This window comes from Manis javanica, chromosome 1, assembly GCF_040802235.1.
Source record: "Manis javanica isolate MJ-LG chromosome 1, MJ_LKY, whole genome shotgun sequence".
NCBI classification, from domain to species: Eukaryota; Metazoa; Chordata; class Mammalia; order Pholidota; family Manidae; genus Manis; species Manis javanica.
This window is the reverse complement of record NC_133156.1, coordinates 236,618,145-236,633,468: the sequence shown is the minus strand read 5'-3', so window position 1 is coordinate 236,633,468 and position 15,324 is coordinate 236,618,145. Positions and strand designations below refer to the sequence as shown.

Sequence of the window (15,324 nt, the reverse complement as noted above, 5' to 3'; positions counted from 1 at the left end):
CTTTCCCAAGCTCTGTCCCCTCCCTCCTTCAGCCTCCATGGCCCGTCCTCGGGAAACAGAGAAAGTGGACCAGGTCAGAGCAAAGCATTCCTCATCCTGCCATCTCCACAGGGAAAACTCATTAGTCGACAAATATTCAGAATGGCTAATTGCTACCTGAATTAATAAGGGCAAACAGTCGGCAGGGAAACAGTGGTTTACTATTTCTGAGAGCTTGACTCTGAACCCGAAGTGCCAGACTCTGCTGGGATGGCCTGGCTCCGGGAGACGGGACTCCTGCCGGCAGCCCTCAGGAAAAGGGGGACATGGCAGCCGGGGGCGGCCCCTGCTCCGGGTCAGTTCAGACACTGCTGGAACTGAGACACCATTTGTCTCCTCTAACACCACACACACACACACACTCACAGGGCACATGCGCACACACCCCACACACACTCACAGGGCACATGTACGTACACACACCATACACACAGAGCTCACACGCACACACCCCACACATGCATACCCACAGGGCACACACCACACACATGCACACTCACAGGGCACACATGCACACATACCAGGAACACCCAAAGTCTCCCAGAAGAGCTTATCAGACCAAGGTTCTCAGCCAGGGTTTCAGCAAGTCGCCCCACACTCCCCAGCTCTGCCCAGGGGCTGTATAAGCCAAACTGAGGGGGTTTGGGAGCAGAAGGGGAGAGGAAAAGGAAAGTCGAGAGGGGGAGGCGGCTGCCAGTCCAGGCCCACCCTATGCACAGACTCCCAGACTCCGGAGTCATATGGTGGGCGTGCTGATCCCCTCCTCTGCCCGGCTGTGTGAACCTGGGCAGGTCACTTCTCCTCTCTGGGCCTGGGTTTCTACCCGTGTGGAAATGGAGTGATTCAGTGTGACCATTTGAACAGTTCTGAGACGCTGCCGTCTGGGGGAGGCTTCAGTTCAATCTGGGGGCCCCACCGTCACCCCTGCCCTTCAGCCCACCCTCACCCCTGCTGGAGCATCTAACACAGGACTTGCCCTGAGCTCAGCAGGAAGTAACTTCCTCCAGGATGGCCACGGCTCCCTGGGGGCATCCTGATGTCACTGGCGGCTTGGGCCAGAGACATCCAGCCACCAGCACTGCCATCAGATCCGCAGTGGCTGCCTGGGCTGCCCGTGTGACACATGAGGCTGCTGTGGAAAGTAAGTGTGTCCACGTGGTGCAACCATCTGTATGCCCTGCTTACACTTAATGACATGTTACAGGCAGGTCCTGGGCCTGCACATGGAGAGCCTTTTCCTGACAGCCAAACAATACTTTTATCAAGTGGTTGTATCATAGTAGATCTAACTGAACCCCCACTGAGGTTATTTCATTTCAGGTATTTCCAATCTTTGGCTTCTACACACATTGCTGTAATAAATCTGCTTATATGTACTCATTTTGTATAAATGAAAGGTTCTCTGTGTGTGAATATTTACATACTCATTTAACATTTCATATTTGTCTGGAACACCACATACCGAGTTACTACCTGGGGTCATTCCTGAGGCATGGGATTTAGGGAAGAAAATCGAAGCTTTTTGTAAGCAAGTTAACACTTTATAATTCTTTTTAAAGGAATGAGTAAAAGGGAAAATAAACAAAATGCAGTCACTATTTAAACCTCTTTAGAGGCAATTTTATTATCTGGTATAGATGCGGCAGGAGCAGGCGGAGCAGGGGAGGAAGGTGGACACCCCAGGGAGGGGGCGCCAGGAGCCCCACCTTTTCTACCATGCGAGCTCTCCCCTGGTGTGGATAGGAGAGGACTGGGTTCAGATTTGGCTCTGCACACTAACTGGGTGCCTGGGTGTTATTCTGTCTCTGAGGACTTGAGTTTCTGTGTGTGTCAAATGGGAAGGACAGAGCTGCCTGGCCGGCGGGGCTGCGGTCAAGCCAGCAAGTTAGCCTGGGAGGGGCAGCCTTCAGCACTCTCCCCACCATCCTCCTTCCTTGTATGAGGTCCAGGCAAAAAGACACTAAACCTCACGGCTGCTCCTCAAATTCCCACTCCTCTCCCACGTCCCACGTGGCCCTCAACCCTGTCACTCGGTCAGGCAAGGGGGCAGGTGGCAGTTCACAAATCACATGGCCTCTCTCCCAGAAGAGGGTCTTCTGGCAACACAACTTCTGGCACAAACACAAAGAAGACTCGAGCGCAGCTAGAAATCCCGAGATGACTGATTACTAAGACAACCCTTTCTGTCACCAATAATATGTCAATAAGCTGTGGGCCTACTTCTTAAAAACATGTTTCTCAGGAAAACTCTGTAAGCCTAAGACGCAGAAACACAGCCACTCTGGGGTCGAGCAGAGATGTTTTAGACAATCCCGACTGTATACACAGTTACCTGCCCCTTCGCGATGACGTGCCCCAGGAGGCAGGACTCCTGCGCATCCAAACCCCAGCGGGCCTCCAGCGGGCAGCAGAGCAGGTGGTGCTGTAGGCCCCTCGTGCCTGTCCCGCTGCGGTTGCCAAACGCCAGCCAGCCCCCACCCAGGCCACCAAAATCGCTCCCGGCTCAGCGGCGGCCGTGTGTCCTTGGGAATCTATGACTTCGCCGAAAGGCCAGCACCCCTCACCTGCAAGGAAGTCCCCTCTCCCTCAGGGCTGTGGGGAGGACTCTGACCGTTAAAGCTGATGAACTACAAGTCCAGCAAACGCCGACAGCAGCCAATGTTCCCACAGGCCTCAGGGGGCTGTTCGTGAGCCCAGCGGAGTCCACACCTACGGAACAACACGCAGGCTATGAAAAGCTGGGCAGGTAGACTTGTGGGTCTCAAGGCCTTTAGTCACCTCCCAGGAGCCAGCCCGGGGTCCCCAACCAGCTAGAAGCCCCAGCACTGGGAAGGAAGCTGCGCAGAATCCCCATCGGTCAGCAGAGGGTCTGCGAATCCGTTTCTCCCCACCCTTGGCCTGCCCGCTCCCCCGCCCTCCCCAGCCCCCGCTCTCCAGCCAGGCCCTCCCTTGTTGTACCCCCACCACGAGGGCTCTGCCTCCGGCTTCCCCGCCACCCGGAGCCCGGCCTTTGGTCCTCTCCCAGGAAGCACTTGGAACACCTCAAGTGCCCTGCTCCAGCGAACGCCAAAGACGATGATGCCTCCCAGTGTCTCAGACGCAGTGACCCACAGATGTCCAGCCCCTCAAAGCCTGTCAGGCATGACCCGGGAGCCCGGCTTTGATCAAGGAGTGACTGGCCCCCAGGCCCCTGAGCCTCAAATCTATTCCACTGGCAGGGGAGAGGGCTCCCCCGGTGGAGGAGCTGAGATGGATTATGCCTGGAATTCGCACCTTATCCCACTGAATAAAAAGCTGCGTCTCCCTAAGCCTTCCCCTTACTTTATTATGGGTTAATGGGTTAAATATTTTTAATTTTAGAAATAATTGCAAACAATTGAACAACACACACTGGCTCTATGTCTCCAGTTCATGATCTCTCCATACATAGGGCCAACAATATTTTTAGGCTCTGTTCAAGTTACCCACCCTGGCTGCAAATGAAATATTAATTAAAGGTCATGCTTGAAGTCTTCGGAAAATGATTACTCAGGACAGCAATTATATTTCCCCCCTTCTTGTGTAATAAAACTGCACCTTGCTGTGCAGTAGGAATTAATAATTCTGAGCCCTGTTGTTATAGAGGCAGCATCAAAGGGGAAGAGAGGGCATGCCCACGAGGGGAAGCACAGACACGTTTATACCCACAAAGAAACTGGGGGACTTCAAAAGAGGAGGGTTCTATATCCAGGGCTGGATCCTTTCTCCAGGTCATTAACCACTCTAGCTGACTGAAAATGGCCCAATTACGAAGCGTACTGAGAAACGGAAATGAGAACAGGACAGAGCAACACTCCCGTCTCTGGGACACTCAGCACAGCCCACAGCCTGGCATGTGCCCGAAGCCAGTTGGCCAACTCCCCACAATCCTTCCAAGGGACCCCAAAACTCAGAACAGCCAGCTGACTCAAGAGCCAACAGTTCAGTAACTTCCCTGACAACATCCCTGTGAGAAAAAGCGGACACGCTATAGTCTGATAAATGGCAATAAGAATAGCTGCCATTTACTGAGCACCTACTGTATGCCAGGTGAATACAGTGAAGCAGGAATTCCCATCTTCATGTTATAGGTAAAAGCACTGACAGTCAGAAAGATTAAACAATTTGCCCAGGATTACACAGCAAATGGCAGAATCAGGATTTAAACCAACAGACCAACCAGCCCATGAACGCAGGCTGTGTCCACACAGTCTACCTAGCAGGGTGCCTGGAACAGAATGGGTGCCCAGTAAACGTTACTTATTTTTAAAATGATCAAACTCCTGAATCAGTCATCCATGCTTGGAAGGCAAAGTCCTGCAACTTCTCAACAAAGTAGACTTAACGACAAAACAACAAAATAGTTGTGACTTCAACGGAGTCTCGGGGGTCAGGAACTGGGTCAGGTGAGGGGAGGGCAAGCACGAGATTTTGCGCATCTAAAAACATGACCCCTTTATCCCCCCATCCCAGGACTCAGGGTCTAGCTTTCCCCCAGAGGGACTGCCAACTATTTTTCGTAAGCTGGACTCTAATAGTACACGAAATTAGTGACATATGGTATGAAATAATTAGGGTTTATTTTGTTCTGTGACAATGTGAAAATCAGAAATTTTTCATGAATCTCCCTTGCAGAGACTGGGTGACCACATCAGATGACAATGCCCTGACTCTGAGGGGAGGTTCTCACTGTCCCACTGCCCTTCAGGTAACAGGGCCAATGAGAAAAGCCTTGCCCTAGAGGGCGAGGTTGCCGGTTGCAAGAGAACAGACATCTGGGCAGCCAGGACGCAGCTCCAGATCACATGGCCTTAGATGGGGCCCAACCAGCAGAGGAGAATTTGCTGAGCCTGCTGAGGTGGGAAGAGCTGCTGAGGCAGGAGGAACAGGGCCGCCATGGGGTCAGCCGTGGTGAGGGAGGCCTTCCCCTTCGGGCAGGGAGAGCAGAGAGGCCAGGAATCTCGCGGCGAGGTGGTGGGACAGACTGCCTGGCAGGTGGACTTTTCAGGTTCATGGATTCTTCTGGAAATTACAGAGCCTCTATGTACACATGAGGAGGTGGGGCAGCCCTTCATGCTCCAAACACCAGGAGGGGCAGGAGGGGTCCTGGGAGGAGGCTGGGGGAGACAGGAAACTCACTGGCTCTTCAGGCAAAGGGCAGATGCTGGGTGAAGTTTCCTTAAAGCAGTCAGACAGAAAATCAGAGCCCAGGCCCCACCCAGAACCCAGGCTGGTGAGCCCGCTGGTGGACAGCAGCTAGAGAGAGTGGCATGCATTCCTGAGGGTCCTACACGTGGGGCACGGCCCTTGATACTGCATACAACATCAGAAGCTCGGACCCTGCCCTTGAGACCCTGCATGCAGTCCTGCAAACAGACATCAGTGCATTCAAAGTGCAGCTGGATGCTGAAGCCTGGGCCCCGAGCCCTGCTGGCGAATCACGACAGAGCCCAGGTACCCCTGCTGCTCCTCTGGGGTGTCTCCTGCAGGGGGCGGCATTTTCACAAGGGGCTCAGATGAAATGCCCTGAGGTACCAGAGACGCCTTCCAAACCCAGGTGCTATGAAAGCCCTTATCAGATGGCCCTCGAGGATGACGACACCCTGGAGGGATGCATGGATGACACCAAGGCCAGGGGTAGTTTGGGAGGGAGGGACAGAGGGGGTTCCTCCCACCTCCAGGAAAGGGGACCCAGAGCCTGCTTCTTTCTGACCCTCATTTTTCTGGGGCACGAAGGTGCCAGAGCCCAGAGGCCTCTGCCCGGAGGCATCAAGGCCACCACCAAGGAGAAGACACGGTGGGAAGGAGGGAGAGGTGTGGTGGGTGGCCAGGGGCTGCAGGGGCAAGGCCCCTGGTTCAGCAGCCTGGGAACTCTACCTGCAGCCTGTAGTTCTCGGGGCCACGCCCACAGGTCCTCAGGAAGCCCTGGGGACTCACCCCAGCCTCCTTGGGGGCTCAGCACAGACATAAGGAAGTGTGTGGGTGCGCACAGCGCCACGTGAAGGTAGCGCCCACCACCCACCTGCAGGACTGAGCCAGGGCCAGGCTGTCCCGTGAACACTATGGGACACTGCAGCTGCCCCAGCCTTCCTGGGGGAACTGAGTGGCAGCAGTTGTGCCACGAGGAAGCAGAATGTTCCAGATCCAGATACTACTTTCCTCTTCCAGAAAATTAAGGCCATTTCCAGGAATGCTGAGAAGTCAAAGAATCTGCTTTCCATGTCCCTGAGCTACAGAGACAAGGCACTGGCCCCTCAGATTCCAGGGGTGACCTGGCCCTGTTCTGAGGGTGGGAGCAGGCTCCCAGGCCAGGAACGCAGAGGCTGGGGCGCGGGTTGCCTCAGGCTCAGAGGGCCGGTTCCCACACCTCCTGCCAGACGGCCTTGTGGAGGGAAGAGCCTTCCTTGGCGGTGCACCTGCTTCTCCCTCCACCCGAGGCTCCCTGAGTCGGAGCAGGAATGTCAAGCACACGGGAAGCATGCCTGAAGTGCAAGCACTTGCCGCCTGGGGCCTAAGGGGAGAGAAGCAGCCTGGTCCCAGGTGGGAGGAGAAGACCCCAGCTGTGCAGCCCAGCCTGGTTACGGTCATGCAGCATTAGGCTGCACGGAGGAGGGCCACCCTGCCAGGAGCCTGGCTCAGGGCCTGAGGGGGACACACACTCAACTATTCAGCCCCTGCACTTACCAAATGCTTCCCTGGGCACTCATAAAACTGAGGCCATGATTGCCCGACCCGACGCAGGGCGATGCAGGGCGCAGCAGGCACATAGGGTGCAGAGGGGCCGCTGCCCTCCCTAGGGCTGTGGGCCAGGGCCATGGGCCGGGTGTGCAGAGGAAGAAAAAGAAGAGGGGGTGTGCGGGACGTGGGGCTCAGCTGCACAGGCGCCTCTCTGAGCCAGGATTGAGGAAGTTGGGGTCAGAGCTCCAGCCTGGAGTCCTAGCTGATTTCCCCTTCCAGACATCAGGGGAAAGAGGAACACGCATTCGAGACCACCTGCATCAGCCCTTCCCACTCAGTCAGAAATATAGGTTGTTTTGCCTCCAGTGTGGGCGCCTGGCAGGTTCCCCTTCGTGCTGAGGGCCCAGGGGCAGGTCTCAGGGCAAAGGGCAGCTCCTTGAGCTGACTCTCCTGCCCCACAGCAGGAGGCCGGCCCCGGCCCACCCACCACCGGCTGCCCACCACCCTCTGCCCTCGCCCCAGGGCTCCTTCGCGGGGTGTACCTTCCCAGCCTGGTCCAGGACTGCTCACCCCTCCATCCCTCAGATCCCAACTGACACCTTCCTAGTCCTGCCTCCAAGCATCACCTGTACCTGTCAAAAAAACACTTCTTTTTACGTCCATTCCATTGTTTAAGACCCTTTCAGATCAAGGCTTTCTTTAGCCCTGGCCTAGATATAATGTTTCTCTCCTTTAACCACCCCACCCTCCCACCCCAAAACTGGTGCAAACATCTAATTCAGCTGATTAGACTACAGGAGTCAGACCAGTCACTGCAGGGTGCCAGGGGCCCCTGGGAACCACGCAGGGACTGGAATAAGAGAGAACTCGCATACCTTGCACACCTCGTGATGCCAGGGCACGCCACCCCTTTCCCCGCAGACTCCCATGAACCAGGACGCAGTGGGCCCTGCCTTTGGGTTCAGGGCTCCTCCACCCTGACACGAGTTCCCCTCCGTCTGCAGGACTCGCTGAGCCCCTGGGAACCACCGGTCTTCCCTCCCAACGGGCCTTTTATACAGCTACTGTGTGCTGGGCGTTAGGCCCCGTACCGAGAAGGCTCCAAGGCACCGTGGGTCCCCTGAGAAGCTGTGCCCCAGGGCGAAAGGCATGAACCTCGGAGCCAGGGAGGCCCAGGTTCGAACTCTGGCTCTACCCCACACTGTGGTTGTGACTAGGCAGCCTCCTGAGCCTCAGTCTCTTCAGCTGTGAAATAGGAACAATAACAGCTACCTTGCCAAGTTGTTATGGGGATTGAAGGGAAGTGTTGGCACCTGCGGGTTCTCAGTAACCATGAGCTGTTATTAAATACCCAATTCAGTGTGGGGATTAGGAGCATGAGCTCTGAATCCAGATCGCCTGTGTTTACACTACGTGTTTGTTGTGGAATCTGAGCTCTGTTTCCTCACCTTTCTATGTCTTGATTTTATCAGCTACAAGATGGAGATAATATGCTCAACACCTACTGAGTTTCCATTTGGGAGACGAAAAGTTTGGGAAATTGATAGGGCTGCACACCATGGTAAACGTAATAATGTGACTGAATTGTACACTGAAAATGGTTAAAATGGAAAGTTTTTTATTATATATATTTTATCACAATTTTGAAAGTTAATAATGTGATATACCAAGACGCAATGAATTGGACACTTTTAACAGGTGAGTTGTATGACATGTGAATTTTATTTCAATAAAACTGTTTTTTAAAAATAAACATTGATGATAATAGTACCTGCCTATAAAGTTGCTGGAGGTGATTAAATGGGTCTATAAGATGCTTAAAAGAGACGTGAACAGCATTCAGAACATGGTGTGCATTCAACCAGTGTTGGTGTTTTAAATTAAATACACTTCATCTATCACATCATTTAGTCTTTGTAAGAACTCTACAAGGTTAGAAAGTATTTGAATCCTTTTATGGGTAAGAAAATTGACAATTAGAAAAGTTAAGTCACTTTTGAATGGTAGTTGTAAAGGGAAGATTCAAAGCCCAGGTGTGGGTGTCATCAAAGTCTGTTACTACAGTCTTGGGAAACACGCTGAGAGGACACCTGGCTGAGGCTGGCAAGCAGCAAGCCCAAGGGCCCCCAGGCCACAAACCTGTGGCTCGTGGTGGCAGCCTGAGGGGACAGCAGCAAGGGGACTGTGCAGGTGGAGCACAAACTGCCTGCAGGTGAGCGTCCAACTGTCCTCAGGGGCTGAGATGGGGGCTTGGCTAGGCCACGGTACCCAGATACTTGGCCGAACATTATGCTAGAGGTTTCCATGCAAGTATTTTTTTTAGATGGGATTATTATTTAAACCAGCCAACTTGGAGTAAAGCATAATGTGGGTGGGCCTCATCCCATCAGTTGACAGGCTTAATGGGAAAAGATTGATGTTCCCTGAAAAAGAGGGAATTCTGCCAGCAGACAGCCTTCAGACCTGAACTGTAGTCTGCCAGCCTGCTCTGCAGATGCTAGAAGTGCCAGCCTGTCCACACACACACACACACACACACACACACACACTTTCAGTTGGCTATTGGCTGTGTTTTTCTGGAGAAACCTGACTAATACAGGCCTCAACTTCCCTGGTCCATTTGGGACTAGAAGGACGGGCTCACTATTGCCACGAGCTCCCACCATGGCCAGAGCACCTGAAATGTGCCCCAGGCCACATCTCAGTAACAAGAGCTTAAATCCTGTCACTTGCCCAAGGAAGGAGAAGCACAGCTGGGTTTGGGGATCTGGGACAGTCTGGGTTTTCTAGGGCCTTTTCATTTTGTTCTAGGATCCCTTTTTATTATTATTATTCAAACCACTGAGAAAGCTCTGAACTTTCCACTTCTAAGTTGGATGTAAATCACCTGACTTGAGCCCTGCAAGGTGAGAATTGGGGATCTCGCCGTTTGAGATGTCATCCTGCTCAGAAGCAGAAGGAAAGGTTACATGCAGAGGGCGCCCTGTGATTAGAGTCCTGCCTACTGAGGGTGAACTTGGTCCCCCGTAGATAGCTCCCACAGAAACACCCGCGTGGCACTGGACCCCTCTAGAAGCTTCTCCTCTGAGACACCTGCTGCCATGCTCCTTCTTCAACAAAGCTCCAGGCTCACAGGCAAGAGCCTGGCCCTCAGCTGCTGGCAAAGCAGATGCTGGGCTCAAGGAAAGGGGCAGCGGCAGCTCTCAGAGGCCAGGGGGCAGAGGGGGCGAGAGAAGGCCCTTCCTGCATCTGGGTGTCCAGCTTGGCTTCGCCTGCCTTCTCCCAAAGTTGAACTCACATTTGACCCCTGGAGAGGATGGGGTAGATCTGGACAAGCCATGGAGGTCACAGTGCCGGGGGTCCAGGAGACAGGACTCGGGCCTGGAGCCAGAAGACAGAGCAGTGGTTTGAGAGCAGATCGTGAGCCTAAGATGTGCCGTGCAAGCAGCACAGATCTAAGGGAGGAAGCACCTGAGTTGGAAGGCCCCCCTGCCCGCCTGGCCCACCCTGTCTTCACCCTGCCTGCCCCACCCCCAGCTGCTGACAATGGGACAGCCCCGGGCATTGGCGCAGCCCAGCTAGAGGGCCACATCGGACCCTCTGGGGCTCCTGGCTGTGCTCTGTGCTGAACCAAGGAGCCGAGGCCTGAAGGAGGGCAGCAGGCTGAGTGAGCACCAGGGAGGGGAGGAAACGAGCCCTCCAACTTCTGCTTCCTCCTCTGCCAGCAGACTTCCCTGGGGACCGGACCTTTCACCTCATATGGGCACTGGGGAACCTCTCTTTCCCCTAAAATCTCAGCATGTTAGAAAGATGCCAGACAGAATGTAATGGGTGACACAAGCACCCTGTTCTCTGAGGTCCACCCTGTCCCCTTGTCCCACATCCCACCTGGACTGCAATGACAAGCAGCACAAAAGCTGCCAGCACCCCATAGCAGGGCCCCAACTGTGGGTGCCATAGAATTGGGCCAGGGCTTTGCCCCAAGCCTGGTGCTGGAGCACAGGTACAACAGGGGAAGCCCCACCCCTGCTCTCCAGCTCCCTCCCCTAAGCCAGGCTTCAGTCCTGAGCGCCCCCCATCACTCCAAATTCCAGTCCCTATAACCAACCAACAGGTGCCAGGTTGGCACTCCCCCACAAAGTACTTTATGCCCAGTCTCTCTAGTCCTCAAAACAACTTGGTATAAAGTCATCCCCATTTTACACATTTGGAAACAGGGACCCTGAAAGGCAGGTGGAAAGTTATTAAGTGGCAGAGCCCGATTTGAAGCCAGGTCCACCTGCCAGTGCTTTGTGACCCCCTCCCTTGGGGCCTATGGCCATGAGCCCACCCTGAGCATCCTGTTTGGGTCCCACTCCAGCCCACCAGCTTTCCCAGTAGCCCCATGAGTTCCAGTGACCCTTGGGTCAAAAGCCTCCAAAACAGGTCAGCCAGAACCATCTTGCAACTCAAAACATGATCCTAGAAGGAGCCAGAGTCATGCTCAGGCCTCCCTTCTAGCTCCGGACCCCTCTCGAGCCCCTGTCCCAAAGTTGCCCCGGGTCTGCTCACGTAACAACCATTTCATGTGTGCTCAGTGGGGTGTGAGTACCCTGCCTGTCCTAACTCACTGGGCAACCTCAGCATTTCAGAGGTGGGAAACTAAAGCACAGAGAGGCCACAGGGACTGCCCGGGTCTTACCCGCGCCGGCGGTGCTGCAGCTGGGGTCCGAGCCAGACAACGCAGCTCCAGGGAAGGGTCACCTGGTGACGCTCCAGGGCAGCCTGTCCTCTCTCCTCCAGAATGAACAGGGTCTGGCCCATGCTGCTTCTTGCAGGGAAGATGGGGGAAGGACAGTGGTATAAAATCACTAAGGGCAGGATGATGCCTTTGGGGCTCTAAGAAGCCACATCCTTTCCTACCTTCCAGGAATAGTCATCAGAGGGTCAGGATGGACGGCTCACTGATCTATTGATTCACACCACTCTGTAAGCTGACAGAATACGCACCTGCCACGGCCTTGTAGGATCATTAGGACACGTGCTGCAGCCCTAGAAGCTCACATAAAGCTGTCAGGCCAGTTGGCTACAGTAGAATCTTAGCCAGAGATATCAGTGCACTGGGCATGCACGCAGGGACATCAGAGGCTTCATACCAGGACTGCGGTCAGCAGGGGGCGGCTGCTCAGACAGAGGAACCCTTGTTTAATGGAATATCTGAATATTTATGACATCTTTAAACATCTTCAGGCCAAAAAGTCACAGTAAGGATGAGTCAAAGAATTAAAATGGTCTAATGGCACCCTAAGGAGTGGCCATGCAGGAGCATTCTGCCCCTCCGTCTCCCAACCTCTCTCCCTCTCCCTCCCTCCTATCACAGGCTTATGATATATAACAACCTATCCCTGGTCTTAAGATGTCTTCACACCACTTCCTGGCTTTCTGGAAGGATTTGGAGGGAGTTGCTATGCCTGTGCTTTTTAAGGTTATAATTCTGTATTGTTAAAATCTAGCACTTAGTAAAATAACAATGACTGCTCATTTGCTATGCATGTTTATGTTCTAGAGGAGTCTGTCTTATAAGTGGAAGCTGGTTCTTGTAAATATTTGGTTAATTAGCTATACTATCTGAAATAAATCGTTTCCTCTCAGTTTTTATGTGGTTAACAGTTTGTGAAGCCTTTTTGCATACATTAGCCCACGGCTGGAATATAATCAGTGCCGTATAAAATTTTATTGAATTGAGAATTGAGTTATCCAATTTGACTTTCACAATGGCTTATGAAGGGTTAGATTTTTGTTGGCGGGAGGGGCTGCCTTCTTAAAATACAAATCTCATGTGCCGAAAAAATTTGATCACTACAAAGGGTCATACAATCACAAATTGGTTTCCTGCCCATTTCACGGACCCCCCCGCTCTCCAGAGATAACCACCATCAACAATTTTCTGTGCATCTGTCCAGAAATTTCCCGTCTACACAAACACACACAAATAGTTCTTTGCAAAGAACAGATGTATATCAATCATCATGAGTTTTTGCCTATTTTGTTTAATCTTAATAACATATCTTGGCATGTTGTCCATACAAAACGTACCTCATTCATTTCAATGGCCATCTAATATTCCATGATATGATATATCATAATTTACCTGCCAAGCCTTTAGTTTATCACCATTTCAAATCTTCTGTAAATGAGCAACCTTGTTCACATCTTTGCTTGCATTGCCAAAGTATATTTGAAGGATAAATTCCTAGAATTAGAATTGGAAGTCTCAAAATGTGTGCATTTGTGATGTTGATATGTAATGTAAAATTGCCACCAAATAAAGTAAAATCTGGACCAATTTATACTACCACCAGCAATGTTTAGGACCCTATTTCTTCACACCCTAGTCAATAGTGCAGATGACCAAACTTGTTCGTCTTTGCCAATATAATTGGTGGAAAATGGCATCTTGATCTGATTTGCATTTATGAATCAGCAGAGAAGAGCATCTTTTCATGTACTCTCAAGTTATTGGTTTTTCACATTGTAAAGTGTAACTAAGGCTCAGAGAAGTTGTGAAGAGCAATTTTCAAACATTTCTCTTCAGAGCTGTCTATGTCACGGATGTCTGATGTCAGCTCCAAGGAAATGACTCCTCAGAGCTCTGATACAAGGGGTCAACAAACATCCCCAACTTAATGTTCTGGCCAAAATAGTTCCTACCAAATTCATCTGCTAGCTGGGCTTCTGAAAGGAGGAGAAGTTGGGTTGACTCACTTGGGAAAGGGACGTCGCACTCCCTGTCTGAGTTTCCCATTCCTGTTCACTGTCCCGACCAGGAAGTCAGAGTCGGACAGACAACACATACATCCAGGGCTGTCATGCTCAGCTGCACAGGTTGTGCAGTGCACAAATTCCCAACTATGAGAAGGCTCTGAGTCAGGCAGACAGACAGAGAGACGCATAGAAAAGACCATCCTTAGATGCCTACGGTCAGTGGGAGGAGGCCCGGGACGGGGAACAGAGCCTCAGGAAGGGGCTTTTGGCTGAACCCTGCAGACAGCCTCCCCTCACCCACTTGCCTGCTTATCAGGCACCACAGATGTGGGATGACAGTTCTCAGCAGGGAGGGGCGCTGCAGGATTCTGGAGCTAAAGGAATCTATCTGGTCTCTCTTCCAGGCTCAGCCTCTCACTGACTTCAGGCTTGGGTAGCCACTCGGCTCACTTCCAGAGCGTTCTGCGTCTGAACAACGATACCTGGTTTCCTCTCACCTGTGGTAGCATCAAAAATATGCACAGAGCTCCCAAGGACCCATAAAACTCCATCTTCAGCTGGTGGTCCATTTCCCAGACTCTGCTGAGAAAGAAAGAGCAATAATTCTATGAGAATCTCTCCCGCGATGTGTGGAATTATCTCCCTGAGGAGCATAGAAGGCTGGAGGGGAGAAGCCCACATCATGGCCGGGCCTGTGGTTCAACCAGACTTGTCCCGCTGTGGGAGTTCATACCGAGTGGGGCGCAGACACGGGGCAGGGAGCGAGAGTAGCGACGCCCAGAGGCATCTGAGCTGGGCCAGGCACGGCCCTCCCTTTCTAACCCATTACTCAACTGTACAGATTTAAAGTCATCATTATGGACCAAATTGTGTCCCCCAAAGTTCATATGTTGAAGTCCAAACCCCCAGTAACCCAGAATGGGACTGTATTTGGAGACAGGGACTTAGAAGAAGAAGAAATTTAGGTAAGATGAGGTCATTGGGGTGGGCCTCCTCCACTATGACTGGTGTCCTTACCAGAGGAGACTCGGACACAGACGCGCCCAGAGGGAAGGTGGCCGTCTACAAGCCCGGGGGCGGACAGGAGGAACCAGCCCCCAGCACCTTGCTCCCAGACTTCCGGCCTCCAGACCATGAGCCAGGTCCTGCTGTTACGCCGCCCGGTCTGCCACATTCTGTTAGGGCGGTTCTAGCAAAGGAATGCAGTCATCGTTTATCACCTGGATATTTTTTGTCTTTTTTCTTTTCTTGAACCATCTGGGCTTGCCTCACTGTAAGAGTAGGTTAAAAGTCCTTACCAGAGGAAGCCACGGGCTCTGCCCCCACTCAGGTGTGCAAGCACATGCACACACACGCTTCCCAACGTGCCCCCTCTTGGTCCATCCCTCAGCAAAGACATGCTCCCTCCTACCAAAGAGGACACTGCTCACAGCCCGCAGTGAACCTTGATTGACAGGCAACCTTGGGAAAGCAGAGTTCTCTGCAATGCGACAAGAGGAGCCCTAGTGTCAGCCGACCTGGGTGGCTAAACCACCTCAATTTATTTCTCCTTTTCCTCCTCACTGACAACTCCCACACCCTCCCTTCTCCCCAGGACAGGGCACACTTGGCCACAAGTGTCCATGGCCATGTATCTGGAGGAGAACCTAAATCTCCCCTTCCTTTTCAGTAAGTACTGATGCAGATGCGATTTTAAGAGCGGGACCCCGCCAGCACCAGAGTGCGTCCCGGGGCGCACTGGGATGCGTCCATCCCCTGCAGCTCAGAGTGCATCCAGCCGGTGGCCGTGGTGTCTGGGGCAGCCCTGAGCTGGTCCCTCGCCAGGGCACAGAGCTGCCCTGCACG

At 52.8% G+C, this 15,324-nt stretch overlaps 1 long non-coding RNA gene across 1 annotated transcript in view; it reads right to left on the bottom strand.

The window, feature by feature from the left end:
- The window catches only part of LOC140844497 (uncharacterized), a 69,104-nt gene extending 65,774 nt beyond the window's left edge, over positions 1 to 3,330 (bottom strand). Inside the window, exon 1 of the long non-coding RNA XR_012122920.1 lies at positions 2,604 to 3,330. This is a non-coding gene — a long non-coding RNA (uncharacterized lncRNA). The remainder of the gene's footprint in view (positions 1 to 2,603) is intronic.
- Between the last annotated feature and the right edge of the window lie 11,994 nt (positions 3,331 to 15,324).